At 44.2% G+C, this 19,657-nt stretch overlaps 1 protein-coding gene across 1 annotated transcript in view; it reads left to right on the top strand.

Moving 5' to 3' along the window:
- The window catches only part of MECP2 (methyl-CpG binding protein 2), a 278,116-nt gene that overhangs the window by 122,866 nt on the left and 135,593 nt on the right, over nt 1-19,657 (top strand). The window lies entirely within an intron of this gene.

Genomic DNA, 19,657 nt, shown 5'->3' on the forward strand with positions numbered 1-19,657 from the left:
AACCTCCATTAATGAGATAGTAGGGAAGTTCTCTAATGTCTGAATATCAGTAGGGTTAGGCTGATGTATCATCATTTGGGGCCCCGGCGTATCTCCTGCTCCAGTAATTTTTTCATAAATGAGCTCTATCTTTTGAGCTAAATAGAGAGCTGTTTCGTTACATAGTAATTGGGAGGGAGCCTCTATGCTGTCACACGCTTTGGGGTTAACAAATGATTGGATAATTTGGTATAGAGTTTTGGAGGAATTACCCGCCCTGGCTAGCTGGGAGGTAATTATGATTTACGTGATAATTTTATGTTTTTATGATAGCTAGATAGAGCGGACTAAAATTGAGCTTTATCATCATCTTTATGGGAGAGGCGCCAGAGACTCTCTAGCTTCCTACAGAGTTGTTTTTGAGCTCGCAATTGGCTAGAAAACCAAGCTGCCTGAGGTCTATTGGGAGGACTAGGTACCTTTTTCAGAGGTGCAATGTAGTCAATGGCTGTAGAGACAACAGAATTATATTTAAGCAGGGCTTCTTCGACATTATCTGATGCCAAGATCTCTGGTCTCTGAAAGACAGCATGAAAATTCTCCTCTGTAACTTTCTTCCACTGTCTACAGTAGGAATGTGTCTTTGGTTTGGTAATTTCTAAGTCAATGGAATCAGCAATGTCAAATTCAATGACACAATGGTCAGACCAGGCCAGTTGTTGAGGGGCTTAGCAATGAATCATAGAAGAGTTAGAGAAAATAATATCTAAGGTATGTCCGGCTTGTGGGTTGGGCCTTCGTTGTGCTTGGATAGGCCTATCAGAGATAGGTCAGTCAGAAGTGTCTGTGCATCTGAATTAGAAGAGCATTTACTGTGAACATTAAAATCTCCTTAAAGTAGCAAGTTTTTACATGAATTTACATAGGGGACTAGCAGTTCGACCAATTGCTAAGATAAGTCAGCAAGGGGTCTTGGAAGCCGGTAGACTAGTGCTCCTTTCCAACTAGCTTGTAGGGAAGATTCGATCCTAAAGACCATAATTTCTATGTTAGCATCCTCACGCTGCTCCAGAATAGAGATCTCAATTCCTTCTCTATATATAATGGCAATTCCCCCCCCCTGTTTTAGAAGTTCTATCTAATCCTTACATCCTGTATTCTTCCGGAATACCTAGTGCGATGGCAGGTACATTGTGAGGTTTGAATCATGTCTCGGTAAGGAAACCCAATTCAGGTTGGGCCGAGGATAGTAGGTCCCATACCTCTATGGCATGTTTAGGCATGGATCTAATCTTACATAAGAGGCTTTTCCCTCCCTTCCGTAAGGGTTGAATAGGATTGGTGATATCTTGATCTGCTAAGGGGAGACTTGCCTGAAAACGACAGGCCCGACAGGCAAAAGGGCCTTCTGTGTATGGCCAGGATTCCTGCTGGCATTCCGAAATGGGATTAGTCTGTAGGTTCATTAGTTGTTGTTTGGTGTAGTGTGTAAGCTTAGCGGGGTCCCAGTTTAAGAATGGTAGTCCAGGTAAGCATGGGCGGAAAATCCGTTTCGCTCGCGGATTTTGCGGATTTTCGGGAAATTCGCAATCCGCGAGATTCGCGAATCTCCCGCAAAATCCGCAAATCCGCGAGCAGCGGATTTTGCTCGCACTGCTCGCACTGTTCGCGTGAGTTCGCGGCTTCCCAGTACAACTTCGCGCCCCGCGAATAAGTGCTAAATTGCAGAAATACGATCTTAGCAAAACTGAAACTACTTACCAGGTTCAAAAGTTCAGGCTCATCATTAGTAGCCATTTCCTGTAGTGCTTCCTGAGGGGCCCCTCCAGAGTTCAGTTGCCAGTTGCAACTATTATGTGACCCTGCTCTGAACCTCAGAATAGTTACACATATGCCACAAAGGTCCTGAATTACAGCTAAGGGAGACAAGCAGGAGCCAGGCTGGAAGTTAAAATCCATTAATCAGCCCCTAATTCATTATTGTCAGTTGGGGCAGGGCAGGTGTTGTAACTAATTTTGCAACAATGAAAGTACTTAGCAAGTGCAAAAGATCACTAATCAGGGCGCACTAAGGAAGCAGGTGCCAGCTAAAAAAATATTCTGTGACACATTAATCAGCCCCAAATTAATTCAGTTCACTTGAGGCAGGGAAGGTGTGCTTTGCTTTGCCGAAAATAATGTACACTGGACAACCAGAGGGTGTGGTGATGAAACAGAGGGTGGCATGGGTGGGCCAGAGGGTGGCATGAGTAGTCAGAGAGTGGCAGTGGTGACAGAGAGTGGCAGTGATGAAGAAGAGTGTCCCAAACAGGCTGGACACGTAGAAACAACAAGTTCGCAAAACTTGCGACCCGACAGGTAAGTTCGCAAATTGCGAAATTGTAAAAACCCTCGCGAACTGGCAGAAACACGGGCGAACACAAAAAAAAATCCGCAAATTCGCGGGAATTCGCGGATTTTGCGGATTGCGAGTTCGCAAATCCGCAAAATTCGCGAACGCGAGATTCGCAAAATTCGCCCATGCTTAAGTCCAGGTTCCCTGGCACCTGGCGGCGTCCTGGCGCGGACGGGCGCAGCCGGGCTTGCCTTCGGCGCGCCCTCTGCGCGCTCCCCCTCGCATCCTCCTTTATGCAGGACTGCGTGTGGTGACTAGACCGCCAACTCGTCTCTCCGGAAGTGCCCTCCCTCCACACAAACGGGAATGAAGCCCGCGGCGGACATGGGAGTCGGACCGGAAGTAGAATAGCGAGGAGTGCAGGTATATGTTTCCAAATATCTTGGTCAGTGCTATTTTCAAACTGTGGGTTTTTTAAGAACAGTGGGTGCGAGGAATCATAAAAAACAATATAGATGTCACATCAAACACAAATAGAGCATCAAAAAGCTAGCGCTAGGTAGAAGGAACCATAAAGCTACCTCACGCGCGTCCGCTGCGCGCTCCGCCTCGCATCCTCCTTTATGCAGGACTGCGTGTGGTGACTAGACCGCCAAACCGTCTCTCCGGAAGTGCCCTCCCTCCACACAAACGGGAATGAAGCGCGCTGTGGACTGGGGAGTCGGACCGGAAGTAGAATAGCGAGGAGTGCCTGTATATGTTTCCAAATATCTTGGTCAGTGCTATTTTAAAACAGTGTTTTTTAAAAAAACCTGTGGGTGCGAGGAATCATAAAAATTATATAGATGTCACATCAAACACAAATAGAGCATCAAGCAGCTAGCGCTAGGTAGAAGGAACCATAAAGCTACCTCACGCGCGTCCCTTTGGCAGTGATTTGTAGACCTGCTGCTGTGCAGCATGGCTAAAATAATTTTCAAAAAGGGCTATGACATGCCTAGCACGAATGTGCTTTAAAAAAAACTGTAATAGCCCTGGCTGTGCCATATCACTTTTTTGAAAGTTAGTTTTAGCCACACTGCAAAGCATCAGCGCTGCTGTACGGCAGGCACGGCTGCAAAACATTTCCAAAGCCTTTAGCTTTCCTAGACGAGACCTATTGGCTTTGGCAATGCTTTCGAACCATTTCCTCTGAGCTTAAGGCACGAGACAAAGGAAGAGAGGCAGACAGGGGTGTAGAGTGCTGATGGGAAGTGGGCGCACAGCAGAGCATTGGCAATGGGTGGGAAGTCGGATGTAGTATGAATTTAGCAAGTTGTGAGAGAGGAGGGATTCTCATTAGCGACTACAGATCTCGTTAGTATGCAGTTGTTTCAAGAAGAATGTTCTGTTTAGGTGGGTTATTTACGTGCCTCCAACGGAAGGGAGAGTGTTTGCCTTTGGGGAAGCCCTGAGTGCACCTACCTTGGAGAAATAGAGCAAGCGCTGACAAAGCATGATGGAAACTATCCCAGCAGTGTAGAACCGTTAGTGGGTTTGCAAAGGAAAGGAGGTCATTTTATTGGGGTCTGGCATTAGCCAACACGTTTTGATGTTAGTAAAACTTTATGTAGAATATACTTATATATGGGGCTTTCAGTCAGCCCTCAGTAGCATTCGTCATTTGTAGTCATTCATATTTTCTTCAGCCCCCTACAGCATGGGGCACTCCAGTTATCGACTAACTTCACTGTTGGGGACGGTATTCTGCTGTTTCAGAAGCAACACTTACACACACACACAGGAGTTCACATTAGCAACAGGGACTAGTACTGCAATGTGTGCTTCTTGTAACAAAAAACGTTTTTGATTCTAGACAATGTTGTTTTTACATTGGAGGGTGTCTGGCAGCTCTCCCTGTAATAAAGTGTTGCAAAAACAATGACAAAATGGAACAAGCCTTGACAAAGCTAAGAGGCTGGCCGACAGGGACATATCTATTGACTTTTCCAGTGCTTGTTTGTTATTGACAAAAGAGAATATAGCTTATTTTTCTAATTTAAATCAAACAACTGGTGAATTTGCACTTTTTTTGTCTACTCGTTTTGAGCGCTATCCCTATATCTTTTAGGATGCAGCGCTTGTAAATTGTGCGTTTGCAGCCTTTGCTACTAGTTTTGTGTTGTGATGCACAGGGGTCGCGGACCTGAACTTCACAGTTCCATGATCTCCTGGATATAAGATTGCTACCTCTTTTTCTGTGATGTAGAAGCACACCCAGTTGCAGTCCATATTCTAAGTTAGGAGGGCAAACGTGCACTTCTTTTGTGGTTATGCACCAGCTCAAAATGATTCATTTCTTCATTTCGTGTGGCCTTGAATAAACTTTTCCAGGGTCTCTAATATTTACTGTCAATAGAGTCCTGTATGTGCCAAGTTGGCTCCACTTAAGCCCAGTTTGACAGCGGTCTCTAACTAAAGTTAAGTTTAATTCATTTGGAGACCGATGGGTTGTTCAATATCTACATTTTTCTAGTAACATACGCGTCCTTATTTTAATAAAGCATAATGCTTTCGGTTGCCACTAGTTTCATCCCATAACCCTGTCTTGGCACAAACTTACATCATTTTCAAATGTGTTCTTGCTTCCTTGGCATGTACAAATAGCTGTACAAAATAACACAATACCGGCACAGACCAACCCACTCACTGGTGCAATTCTGCTGCCGAAGACCCTACTTCCTATCAAATGTTCCTCGCTTGTTATTTTCATGGGTTGATGCTCCTACGCATTGCACATATGAATCTATTAAACTAATTCAGTACATTAGGCACAATTGGCGTACTGTGTCTAATGCATTTGGCACTTTTAGCAAATTCAACTTTGGCACTTTTAGCAAATTCTACTGAGTTTTTAATGTACTTTTTGGCATTTTTTCTGTTTGCGTCTTACAAATTGCAACTTTCACTTTACATTTGCACTTTGAACTGTATAAATGCATTTTAAGTCTAGCGGTCTGTATTTAATGTGAATCTTTGTTCTGCGTGACTACTTTTTACCTCCCTTTTTAAAATGAAGAATCCTTTTACTAACTAAAGCAGCATATCAATATGGTGTAAAAAAGGTTTTTGACATTGGATGATGACAAGACGAACACCTAAGAGCAGGAAACTCCATAAAAAAAGACAAGAGACTTGGAGGCGACTCATGAACGCCTGATTCATAGTTGCCTGTTAATTTGCGCTCAAATTGTGTGTGCCGAATATAATGTGGTGTAGGATTTAGCTGGTTAGAAATTTGTACTCCTTTCCTAGTTTTGCTGCCTGTAATCTGGGATAACAACTAATAAAGTTTGTTTTCCCTGTTATATGGTGTGTAAAACTGGAATTTACACTGAGTGCAGAAATGTTTTTCACCGCATTTAACCAAAATTGCAAAGGCAACAAGCATTGGCATAGCCAATAGGTCTCGCTTTTGGGACCTTATAAGTATTTAGTTATGCAGCACAATATCATTGATGCAACAACATCAACTGTTGACAGGGGTGTGGAATTTAATAAAATATCTACTTGTCCATGGGGCAGGCTGCTTAATAAATCTACTTGTCCTGTAACAAAATCCACTTGTCCCCTTTGTGCCAAGTAATGTGGCAACAAATTATGCAACAATCTCATTATATAAGAGTTCTGATATAGCCTCTCTGATTATGCCAGGGCTCATACCATAGTAGTGTTTGAATACTAGCAATTCCCCTATGCTGCTATGTTTCTGTAGGTCTACATACTGGGGCTGAAGGTAGTGGTAAGCAATAGTTACAGGGTTGGAATGCCCTTTTTAGTCTGTGCAAACCTACTAATGTGCATGTTTTAAGAGTTTTCACCAATTCTTCTCTAATCATTTCCCATACTGAGAACGGTTGGAAATTTACTACTGACAGTGGAAGACTTACAACTTCTTCCAGGGTTGGGAAAAAAGTGGTTGGAGGAAAAGTGAACTTGAAAACATTCAGATTTTTACATAAGCAAATCTACACCCGCATATTTGCTCATGCTAAAATGGAGTTCACAAATATTTTCTGGGAGTACTATTTCTTGACCTACTTCTGTAAATTCTTGTGAATTCATGGAAACTGTACATATGCACTTAATGCAAGGATATATACCATGGATGCACTTTTGAGACTTTCTTTAATAATTTGGCCTCTAATTAGGCCTGGCATTGACCATGACCTTTTGTTTTGTTTTTTATTCTGTCTCTCTCCGTCTGTCTATCAGCTAGCGTCCCTGTAAGTGACAGTATTTTGCTCTTTTAGAAGGAGCATAGGCACACAAAGTAGTTTTGTTCAGTGCCCAGAACCGCTGTGGCAATGTGTGCTGAGACCAACATTTTTTTGTTTTGCTTTTGCCAATGCTTGTTAGAATGGTGAGGACTCAGCAGCTCCCACACTGTTAAGGTTTTACAAAAACCATGCCTAAACAAGTCACACCTTGACAAAACCAAAAGGCTGACCACCAATTTCAGACCCACTAGCTCTGCCAATGCTTGTTTATTTTTGTTTTCCATATTCGTATTTAAACTGGTTACACTGATATTCCATTCTGAATATTTTTGGGAAATACTAACATACATCAACATGTTACTAAATGGTGCTACAAAGATACGGTACCTAAAATCTTACAGTAGTTCATCTAAATGTTTTCTTTTCTTACATGCATTTTTTTGTGAACCTTTTATTTTGAAAGCAAAGAATCATCACTCTTGCTTTCAAGTTTCTGCAAATATTTGCATATAATCAGAGAGGATTCTGGGTGCATTATACAGAGCCTCATATTACTAAACTTTGCAAATGTGTGTACACTTTTATACTGGAACCACTGTCAGTAGTGCAGGCTGAGCTTAAAACATTTACTTTTAGTGTTCACCCTAATAATAAAGGCTTTGCGTTAAGGAACCATATATACAAGTTTGAACAGCATTAACACACATATTACATATAACACACACCTTAATTGTATTTACCTGAATTATAGAGAATTCTCTTCCCTGATCCACAATGTGGTACTGTAAACTGGCAGCCAAAGGGTTTGTGCTGCAGGGGGTTGGGCCTACTTGTCCCAAGGACAAAATGCACATTAAAACTTGTTGCCCTTGACCGGGCGTCGGGCTATAGGATTTGCACATCCCTGACTGTTGCATGGCTAAACACTTATAAGGTCCCAAAGGCGAGACCTATTGGCTATGCCAATGCTTGTTATAAATTGGTGTGGATCTCCTTATTGAGTCGTGTGTATCATTTGGTGTTGATTTGAGGCAAGTGGTATGGTGTGCTATGGATTTGCATGTTGTGTTTTGTATTATGTGGAGTATAGTGTTGTTTAGTTGAAGGGTGTAGTGTTATGCTGACATTAGTTCCGCTAGCACGTGACTATGTGCTACAACATATTTATGTGCTCTTTAACTACAATCCTTTCTTCCTAGAATTCTCGAAATGTCTTTTTGTACACGAGTTTCATCTCGTACTTCTTTGCCATTCTGTAAAAAAAGATAAATACACAAAAGCACATATTACTAAAAGCAATACCTTTCTGTTGCCAGCATGACGTCTTGTGCCTGGCTACAGTATTACACATGTTTAATGTACACAGATGTTAATGCACAACCTTCTCAGCCCGATTCTTTCAAGTGCCTGATAACTTGGGAGAAAGGGGCACTGGAGACTCCAGGCCTCTAACTTTTAGCTAGAGCGAACTGCACTGATGATACAAGAGCACATACTTCAACTTAAGGTCATGGGAGGGGACAGCCAGCGCACGCATGGAGGAAGCACGCACACCAGAGGGCGGTGGGGGCACGGTAGGTTGCGCGCACCCACCCACCCGCACAAGCGAGGACTGGTGTGGGTGGGTAAGAAACAAGCACGAGGAAGGGTACAGGCAAGAAACAGGGACAAAGGAAGGAGGGTGCGGGCAAGAAACACTGACGAGGGCGGTGGAAGTAGCATTGGGGTGGGAGGGTACACACTGGAGCTGGATGAAAAAGACCTACCGTAGTAGCGTGCTTAAACAAAGAAAAAAGGTAGCACCTAGAAAATAAGCATTGGAAGGATACCTGGACGAGCGTTGTCTAAGGGGCTTTTAATATTGAGCCAGATAGGACTGCTGTTGCAGCCCGAAGGTTATTGCAAGTAAAAAGTGAATCTGTCATAAACCAAAGTGAACAAGCGGTAGTACCAAGAAATTAAGCAGTGGAAGGACACCTGGACGAGCGTTGTCTAAGGGGGAAACCTAAAATTGCTGTAAAATATTGCAGGCTGCCACCCATCCACAGTGGTTCACTTTGCCACATCACATGCTTTTAATATTGAGCCAGATAGGACTGCTGTTGCAGCTCGAAGGTTACTGCAAGTAAAAAGTGAATCTGTCATAAACCAAAGTGAACAAGCATTGGCTTCGCAGCCGTGAAAGTGACACGGATACGCGCCCCCCGAAAGTGAAAGTGATTGCGATCAAGAGAAGCGGGAGTTGTGTTGTGAAAGACAGAGGGCGGCTGCACGCCTGCACGCTCACGTGCCTTCAAGCTTTAGACCACCAAAAGCCTGTGGCAGCTCTTTGGAAACACGTACACTAAATGTCTCGCAGAGCAGCGCATACGCTGGCTCAGCGAGACCTAAAAACGGGTGGCTTGTGCTGTTAGCGCACCAGTTACCCTGATGTAGGTGCTCACCAGTTACCCTGATGTAGGTGCTAACAGGAGTTTCTGATGACATCGGGGTTTGCATGCTGGTTAGAATTAGGGTCAAATAAATAAGGTCACTGCTACTTCAAAGCATCACGCTGATGAAGTTCAGCAGCTTTGAAGGAAAAAGCCATAAAGACTGTCATAAATCGGGGTTTCAGTCAAATTCGTTGAGAAGCAATGTGGAAATTGAGGCTGTAGATAGGTTTCATTGACTGTCTGGACTCAGGAGAGCTTTGGTAAAAACTGTCACTAACTCTACTGACGTTTATTCTTTCAATTTAAAAATAAGTTGCAAGATTCTTGCAACAAATAATAAGTTATCACTCTGTTTATGTCTCAACCCCTCGTAAATGAAGTTATAAGCAGTACAAGAGAAGGATCTTGGCCACTTGGTATAAATTAAGCCCCGGTGGATATTCAAGTATCTGCAACATGCCTTTGTTCAGATGTGTCGTATGCATGGAACAAGGGCCACTCTACTCACAAGGAACCAGGACAATTAACATGTTAGAGAGAGTCAACGGTTCATGTGGATAATGTACAAGATACTTAATACTAACTGTGCACAAAGGCAGTATACGAATGTTGAAAGAGAAGGCCAATTAATTACACAGACCACAATATATGGGCTGTTTATTGTTAATGCAAATAGTATATTTATATTGTAATACAGCTGAAAAAGTGCTCAGCGTCCCAAGCACACTTAGAACCTATCCAACCAGAGTGACAAATTGTAGCATAGGAGGTCTTTCCACTCAAGGCATATAGCCTGCATAGAAACTGTATCACCTCAACATATTCGAGTTGAGAGCTGTTCATCTTGCTCTGAAGTGTTTTCTCACAGCCATAGCTACAATACGGTGTTCATTCAAACGGAACACACAACCGCCATACATTATATGGACATGCAAAGGGTGAACAAGATCAAGTGCTTGCATGGATCATTCCTCTGACAGCAATACTTGCCTGGTTTGCAAAACAGAGGAGCAGACAGGCTTAGCAGGCATCTCCTAGAACATCACAAAGGGGTACTAGATGGCGTAATACTTGAAAACTTCTTCCATTACTTTCCTCTCTAAATGTCGATTTGTTCACCACAGAAGAAAACACAAAATGCCATGCCCTCGCGTCCAGATTCCTGGAGCCCAGATGCAAAAGCAGTATTTTTGATAGACTTTCCGAGGACTTTCGTCTACATATTTGCTGCCGCCAGTCATCATCAAAATGATGCAGTGGAAAATGGCGATCATGCTCACTGCCAAGCAAGTTAAGGCAGCAGTGATATCACTTGTTACTTCATTTCACGGGATACTCCTGTTCAAACAGGACCTTCTGCTCAGGATGTCAGGCAGGACTTCTTATCGAAGCCTGTGCTCGCTAAGCTTGACTGCCTGGCTCCTAAGTACTTACAGTATGGACACGTGAATCTTCCAGATGACTGCATGATGAAATTGAAGGAAGCAAAAGACCATCCAGTTGCTGGAAGTATATCTCTGGATTGTAGTTTCTCAAGCAGGTGGATACACCTACATGTTGGGAGCCAGGAGTACAAGTTTTGGGCAGAAGTTGTGTGCTTCTATTAACAAAAGTGCTTGCTCTTCACAACGCTGAAATAATTTTGTTTATTTATCCAGCTGCCTGAGCTTGAACTTTCAGGGCAACACACATGACACTGGAATGCTGTTAGAGTGCCTTAGAAAGGCAGATAATTTATAGTGTCTTTCTCTAGCAGCAGCACAAATGGGAGGAGAGTATTCCTTAACCAACATGGAGTTCTTTTCTTCCCAGAGTAATCCTAGTATCTAAAACTACACAGTGATATAATCAAGAGCAATAATAGAAGGATGTGCTCAGACTTTACAAACGACTATTAGAAAAACCATCCAATAGGCTCCTTTTATCAGCTACACTATAAGTGCAAGTTTAGGTTACCTGAGCCTGTTTCTGAGCATTTCTAATTTCTAATATTTACAGATTACAGACCCAAGAAGAAGGCGATTGTCAGGCCTAATGTTCTATTTTATTTAAGTTCAATAACGAAGTTACTTCCTCTGCAAACTTGACTTGCTCAAGGTAGCAATAGTAAGCAGAAAATGCTTACCCCAGGTTGTGGCAGAGAGATACCGACTCTGATACAGAATAGCACAGTATTGTCAAATCTGTATCTTTTCTACAGACTAGGGGCAGAATTTAGAGGGCAGCATGGAATGAACCCTCAAAATAGCACTATGATAAGTCCATATCATGTACACCCTTCACTCCACCTACACCCATCTTACATCCACCTGTCACCCACCGTGCTGGCTTCAATGCAGCCCACGGCTGCATCACGAATCTTACTTTTTGACTCCTAGGAAAATGTTTGAGTACCCATGGTGTACTGTACAGCATAACTAAAACCAGTGTCAAAGCCAATCGTTCCCAAACACATGACCTATTGGCTTTGCCAATGCTTCTATTGTTTGGCTTTTGCCCTTATTGATAGATTTTAGTAAAGACAGATGTAATTTCACTAGTGATCTCCGTGTCTCTTTCCTGCTTCTATACACACCCAAGTCCTGTGAGTGAGCCTAGGTGTAGCTTTGTCTGCAGCTTGTTACAAATTGATCAGAAAAATCTATATTCAATTCCGGAATCTTGTGGCTTTAGAATGTGTCATTAAATGAAAATATGATAGTCACTTGTTTTTGACAGCACAAAATTGTAAAATCGGTAATTGGCTTGATTCCTATACTTTGGAAGATTACATTATTCTTTTTGTTGGGCTGAATGTCCTGTTCAGTGCTTTGTGAAGCTGTGCAGGCATGCCTTTGGGTACATTCTGGACAGCATTGTGCATCTATTTCCTAGTGGACTTAACAGTCATGCTTTCTTTCTGTTTTCAGTAATCGGTTCTGTATGCCAATGAAGGGCGCCCAATGTGTACGCCTGTTGATGACGGTGGCTACTGCCCTCTTTACCTGAGCTTTGAGATGACTGACCGTGTTGGCAGCATTATGTATTGTCTAGGGTAAACCTATGGGGAATTTGCCTAACAACTCACCTCAGTCAAAAGTGTGCTCACTCTCCTATAACTGGGGTCATTTGGTTTTTATCGTGTTTGAGACATACATGGACGTTTCTTGTGTTAAGTGTTAAGTATGCATGTTTCATTGTATGAGGATGGACTGGTGTGTCCATAAGTATTTGGCTGGTATTGTCCTGTTGAACACACCAGCATTTCCCTTCCTGTGCCACTCTTGAAGATCAGAGGAGTCTGGTCAGTTGAGAACATGCTAACCTGCCCCCCCCCCCCCCACTCCCCCCCTTTAACCCCTTGCATGCTGCCGCGATTCTGCGTCTGTGTGGCAAAATCGCGAGTGGGCGGGTTTATGATGGCCCCCAGCCATCATCAGCACAGGAGCGCCGTAGTGCATGACGGATGGGGGCCGTCATCAGCATGCAAGGGGTTAAGGGTTGGAGGGGCCCCCTGGAAATTTGAAGGGAAAAGTGTAGACACTTGTGTGAGACTTTCTTTTCATTTCTGTGACATGGCAGCCTTCAACCTTGGCATGAAAATGATGCTCTTTCCTGCAGGCAGAGCAGAAAAGTGTGTTTTATGAAGCCATTTATGAACTTGTGTGGCTATTTTGCTTTGTGCAGCCAGAGGGCTTTGATCCATTGAAGAAACCGTAAAGATTTGTAGGTTCGAGCTGTAAGTGGTGTTCATCCCCAAGTGCACCAATAAATGTGTAATAGCACAGCGCAACTACCATATGATGCTGTTTGTTAAAAATGCCTGGACAAATATGCTTTAGCAAATTGTTGATGAATCCCTCCACATGGCTACTCCAGTAGTTCCTCTGTACTGCTCTTCCTTCATCTCTCAAATGTCTTTGGTTCAGACAACCACCTCGCCCTGATCAACTCCCTAAAAGAATGAATGGGTATCGAGGGCATTGCCCTTGACTGGTTCATCTAATGGATGACAAACCTGCCACAAATAGTGCTATCTGATCTTACTTCCACAGTGCCTGCCTTCTATGAGGGATTCCTCAGCGCTCGATCCTCTCACTGACCCTGTTCAACATATATTGAGGACCACTGTGTGAGATTCTCAGTAGTTCGGTATTGTTTACCACCTATACACTTATGATACCCAGATCTATTTGAAGATCGAGCGCTCTCTCCAACACTGACAAGAATTCAAAAATCACTGTTTATCCATCGTCTCAAACTTAACCCTCCTAAGATGGACCTCCTATTAAACTCTCAAAAAACTCCTTCCCTCTACACAAAGGGATGGATATATGAAACGGCATTGCGCCAGTCCTCCGCTCGATCCCCTAGCCTGCCAGTAAAAAGGAATTACAACCCTTCTACTCGAAAAAGAGTTTGGACAATTAAGATCACCTACTTACTTCAAGATCCCCTTGCCCCATCTCTATCTGTTTTTATCCCTCTCTAACTGTTTTTGCTTAGGTTTGCTCATAATAGTCGAAGGGGGTTGTTTGAAACTATTCCTCTTGTTTAACGTTCCAGTACCCTTGGCTTATGTAACTTTTTAATTGCTTTGCTTATTTGTATGTTTTGGATCACTGCTTGAAATGTTTCCCTTGTAAAGTGCACTAATGCCCCTTGGCCATGATTGTGCTATATATATATATCTGCAAATAAATAAATGCATTAACCCTTTCCGTGCTCCTAATGGCCGTCGCGAGCACTACCTCGCTAGTGCTGCGCTTCCGTTGGCCGACGCAGACCCGCCCACTCATTAGAAGTCCCGCACCGCAGCGGAATTCCCACCGTGGTTAAGGAGTTAAAGTGTAGCTTGTGTTCAAAGAGATACAAAGACCCAGTAGGCAAACGGCTTCCTCTTGATTCAAATAATAAGTAAGGCCTCCAACGAGTGCAGCAAATGAAAGGGATCCAGCTATTAGTAAGTCAGATCGAGGACCCAAGCTGGCCCCAGTGAAACATGCAGAATTTGTTCCTATATAATATGCCCACACTGGGACATATATTAAGCAGAGCTTCCATGTTGTCTGTTTTCCGTTCGGAGCAGCAACCTTCAGGAGGTGAGGTGGGTTTCTTATTTTGATTTCCAGCTGGTGTCAGCTCAAAGGCCTCACTTAAAAGGTCATCATTTCTCCTTTTGTTGGAGACTTATCCTGGCTGGGAGTTATCTGAGCCTAATACCTAGATGCCAATACAATGGAGTGAAATAAAAGGCACGCAGCTTCCTGTCTCTTCACAAGTGTGTAAGAAAATGTATGATTTAGAGCTTTGGACTTTGTTCAACTCCTGTATGTTACGAGATGGATGTGCACTGTATTAATGTCAGCTGTGTCTGTATGAGTAATTACACTAATATTGATTTAAAGAACACTTAGTAATTTATGTTTTTGTATAATTTCTGTTAAGAATGCTACTCAAACGAATGTATTGTCTCTGAAGGCTTTACATCTCACACACACATTATACAGAGACAATGGAACATACAGGTCTGTAAATCAATGTACAGGAAATTGTACATAAGACAATTATTAGGGTTACAAGGTGTAGGAGTCACAAATCATCCATACTGATATGAATTATATATTATGAGTGCTTGGTCTGGAGAAATACAAAGTCAGGATTTAAAACGTAATCCCAGGCTCAGGGTTGTCTCTACTAATTAGACTTTATTCCTAACCAGATGAACCCTTTTTAGCAACTTTAGAATAACAAAGTTTGAGGGAAAAACAATAAGGTTCTAAACCTATGCCTTACAGTTTGCATGCAGCCTCTTGATGCCGCTTCATTGCTCACTGTGCTATAATTGCAAGTAACAAAAGGATCTCTGTGAGAAAAGCAGCAGCCCTCCAAGTTACCTACCTAAAATACAAATCTAGTCAAGTCAAGTCGAGTCAAGTCAAAGAATTTATATAGCGCACTACATACCCAGAGGGTCTCAAGGCGCTTAGGGAGGGGAAGAGGATTACTTGTCAAATATCCACGTTTTAAGTTGCTTTCTGAATGCTAGGTGGTTCTGGGTAAGGCGAAGGTAAGTGGGGAGTGAGTTCCATGTTTTAGCAGCCAGGTATGAGAAGGATCTGCCTCCCATGGATGTCTTGTTGATGCGAGGTACAGTGGCGAGGGCTTGGCTGGAAGAACGTAGTTGGCGGGAGGGGGTGTAGAAGGACAGTCGTGAGTTGAGGCATTCTGGTCCGATGTCGTAGAGTGATTTGTGGGCGTGGGTTAGCAGTCGGAAAGTGATCCTCTTATTGACGGGTAGCCAGTGGAGGTCTTTCAGGTGACCAGAGATGTGTTCGTTACGCGGGATGTCTAATATGATCCTGGCTGATGCGTTTTGGATTCGTTGGAGTTTCTTCTGGAGTTTGGCGGTAGTACCTGCGTAGAGGGTGTTTCCGTAGTCCAGTCGGCTCGTGACCAGAGCATGGGTGACTGTTTTTCTGGTTTCGGTGGGGATCCAGCGAAATGTTTTTTTGAGCATGCGAAGAATGTTGAAACAGGATGAGGAAACGGCGCTGACTTGTCTGTTCATTGAAAGTGAAGAATCCAGGATAACGCCTAGGTTCCGTGCGTGGTCTGTCGGGATGGGTGCTTTTCCAAGGGCTTCCGGCCACCAAGAGTCGTCCCATGCAGAGGGGGATGTACCTAGGATGAGGACTTCTGTTTTATCTGAGTTCAGTTTCAGACGGCTGTGTTTCATCCATTCGGCAACTTCTTTCATTCCTTTGTGTAGGTTAGTTTTGGCGGTACTGGGGTCATTGGTGAGAGAAAGGATCAGTTGAGTGTCATCCGCGTAAGAGATGATGTTGAGGTTGTGTTGGCATGCGATGGCCGCGAGGGGGCTCATGTATACGTTGAAGAGGGTGGGACTGAGTGAGGATCCTTGTGGTACGCCACAGATGACTTCAGTGGCCTCGGACTTGAATGGTGGAAGGCGGACTTTCTGGGTTCTTCCGGTGAGGAACGAGGTGATCCATTCAAGTGCTTTTCTTTGTATTCCGATGTTTCTGAGGCGTTGTAAAAGGGTGCTGTGGCAGACTGTGTCGAAGGCTGCGGAGAGGTCGAGGAGGATGAGGGCGACTGTGTCTCCATTGTCCAGTAGAGTTCGAATGTCGTCTGTTGCTGCGATGAGGGCGGTCTCAGTGCTGTGTTTTGCTCGGAAGCCAGATTGTGAGGAGTCGAGGGATTTGTTGGCTTCGAGGAAGGCGGCGAGCTGATTGTTGACAGCTTTCTCGATGACTTTGGCCGGGAAAGGAAGGAGTGATATGGGGCGGTAGTTTTTGAGTTCGGTGGGGTCCGCTGTGGGTTTTTTCAGAAGGGCGGTGAGTTCAGCGTGTTTCCAGCTTTCCGGGAAGGTGGCGGAGTTGAAGGAGCAGTTGATGACGTCTCGGAGGTGCGGTGCTATGACGGAGTCTGCTTTGTTGAAGATGTGGTGAGGACATGGGTCAGTGGGGGATCCTGAATGGATGGAGTTCATCAGGCGGATGGTGTCCTCAGTGGAGATTGGGTTCCAGTCGTTAAGGGTGTTCAAGGGGGGAGAATGTTCAACAAATGGTTGGGTGGGTTGATCTCCGGGTTGGTTGTCGAAGCTGTTGTGGATGTCTGCAATTTTGTTGTGGAAGAATGAGGCTAGGAAGTCGCAGAGGGCTTGAGAGGGGGTGATGTCGTTGGAGTTGGCTGAGGGATTGGTAAATTCCTTGACGATGTTGAAAAGTTCCTTGCTGTTGTGGGCGTTGTTGTCTAGTCGATCCTTGAATGCTGTTTTCTTGGCCTTTCGGATTAGTTGGTGGTGTGAGCGGGTTGCGTTTTTGAAGGCGTCCTTGGTGCTAGTGGTTGGGTCTTTTTTCCAGGCCTTTTCAAGGGAGCGGCAGAGTTTCTTGGACTTCTTAAGATCATCGTTGAACCATGAGGCCTTCTTGCTGCCAGGTTTGCATTGACGTTTTTTCAGTGGTGCTAAGGTGTCGGCGGTGTTGGATAACCAAAGGGTGAAGTTGGCGGCGGCTTGGTCTGGGTTAGAAGAGTGGGCTGGGGTGTTTAGAAGGAGCGATGAGGAGATCTGGTCGATGGTGATTTTGTTCCAGTTTCTTTGCAGAGTTGGTTAGGGGTGGGTGATGGGTTTCGGCTTGTTGTAGGTGAAGTGAACGCAGCTGTGGTCAGTCCAGAGGATATCCGTAGTATGGCTGAAGGAGACATGATTGCTGGAGGTGAAGATGGGGTCGAGTGTGTGACCTGCGATGTGGGTTGGGGAAGTGACCAGTTGTTTAAGTCCGAGGTTGGCGAGGTTGTCCAAGAGGGTGGTGGTGTTGCGGTCGTTGTTCTTTTCAAGGTGAAAGTTGAGGTCTCCCAGAAGGATGTAATCTTTGGAGGGGAGCGCGTGTGGGGTGATGAAGTCCGTGATATCTTCACTGAATTTTGCGCGGGGTCCTGGTGGTCTGTAGAGGAGTGTGCCTCTGAGTGTGGTCTTGGGGTCGATGTGGATCTGGAAGTGAAGGTGTTCAGAGTTGGCGAGGTTGACGTCAGAGCTGGTTGAGATGTGGATTGATTTTTTTATGGACGATAGCGATTCCTCCTCCTGTGTGTCCGGTACGGTCCTTGCGTGTGATCTTATAATCTTCAGGGATGGCAATGGTGATGTCTGGGGCGGAGGAAGCGTTCATCCATGTTTCTGTTAGGAAGGCGACGTCTGGAGAGATGGTGTCTAGTAGATTCCATAGGTCAATGGCGTGTCTGTGGACCGATCGGGTGTTGAGAAGGATGCATTGTAGGTGATTGGGGTCGGGAATCTGTGGTGTGGTCGTAGCGGGGATGTTGTCGGTGCCGATGAATTTGCAGGAGTAGCAAGAGAAAGGTCCATGGGTGTGTCCAGGAGCGACTGTTATTATAATCTCCTGAAAAATGCTAGTCACAGAAACATTTCTACAGCCTCTTTATGGCCAATTAAGTAAGCCAAAACAAATTTACTGTCACGTTTGTCTTTGTTGCTAAATTCTTTATGGCGTTGTTTAATAAAAGTAAAATGAATGTATAAGTGGACTGTCAGATGCCACCACTTATGATTCTACCCACCACTGGCTTCACACTTTTAACCTCAATTTATGGGAATCCTGAAGAAATTGTGTTCTATTTCTAAGCTCCGACCTTCTGAAGGAATTTCTGTGGGTCTTTGAGGGCAACTGAAAATTGCTGTCTCTGGACATTTATGTTGTTGGATCCGATTTTTGATACACCATACATAGTGACCTAGGCTACTAAAAATAACCTAATTGGTGTTTACATTGGTGTATAATTGTCATATTGTGACTATACAATGTTAAAGTGGGGTTCACCAAGATTTCCTGCTCACGGCTCACAGATGAGCAGGCCTCTGTGATGACCCATGGTTCACTCAGTGGCTTTCACAGACTGGTCACTGGCCTCTGGTCTGGATGTGGGGGCACTGTCGAGAAAATTGAGAGACCTAAGGAGCACTCTTACTCCCTCTGTAGCTCTTCTTGCTTCTGAACCTCCTTTTGTCCTTTACTGTGGAACCATATGCCTTAAAGAAGTCCCCAGCGTATTGCTTAGTTTTTTCCATCTATTTCTTAGCTCCGTAGTGCAATAGAATGCATTGGTGCCAGCCAGTAAGTGCTATAAAGTGCACTCCACAGTCTTTCGAACTCCTGCATGTGAAATGAAGCCAGGAGATATTCCCAAGCGGTGTCCAAAGGACAGAAGTGCACCACTTCTATGCACAGCACTTGAATTCCACCCTCCCCATGAGATGAGCCTCATCACATCGTTAAGAAAGAACCATCACCTGCCAGCGAGCCTTTGCTGTCATAGTACCTGCTAGATGCCCAGGAGCAGATCTCAGCCCTGGTCCAGCTGCAATGTGTCTTCCAGAGGCCTGTCCTCACACTCTAGTCTCAGACATTTCTGGTGCCATTGCGGAATCCAGCCTCGTCACAGCCTATGAGGATCGGGCAGTCTCTAAACTCATGGGCAGGGGCGTGGCAGGAAGAGAGGGCTCTCGGTCCTGAGCCATTCTCCAAACTCACTTAGTTAAGGAGAGAAGATCTTATGCCTGGTTCAGCTCAGAATATGCCACACAGAGCTAGGGCTCAGTGACGATGATTAAAGGCATAGGGCTTTTTGGAGCTGTGCTCATCCTAGAACTCCACTGGCCTGGCCAATTTTATTTCTTAACTAGTTTTAATACTTTGAATTCTCTTTAGGTACCTCCCTTCTCTCCAACTGAAGCACCTTGACTGGCTTTCAGAGCTCCTAGCTTACTGCTCATCCGCAAACTGAGGCTTTTTTAGTGGCTAGTCAGTGTTTGTGTCCCTAGATACTTTAAAAGGATTCTTACATTTTCCAGTGTCTCGTTATGGACACAGTTAATGGACACTGCTCTTTAAAAAAGAAAATCTGACTGAGCATTAAAACGCTGCAATTCAACATTTTAATTCTCCTATTCTCCGTTTTTCTTCAGTACAAGGATGACCTTATTTGCGTCTTACTATGCTTTAAAAATTCAAATGGAATGTAAAATTAAAGGTTAATTTTAGGAGTGAGTGTAACTCGTTTAATTCAGTGTAGCATAATCATATGTAGCATAATCATGTGGAATTACTCAAACATTCTGTGAGATT

The sequence above is a fragment of the Lissotriton vulgaris genome, chromosome 10 (assembly GCF_964263255.1).
Source record: "Lissotriton vulgaris chromosome 10, aLisVul1.2, whole genome shotgun sequence".
Lineage (NCBI taxonomy): Eukaryota > Metazoa > Chordata > Amphibia > Caudata > Salamandridae > Lissotriton > Lissotriton vulgaris.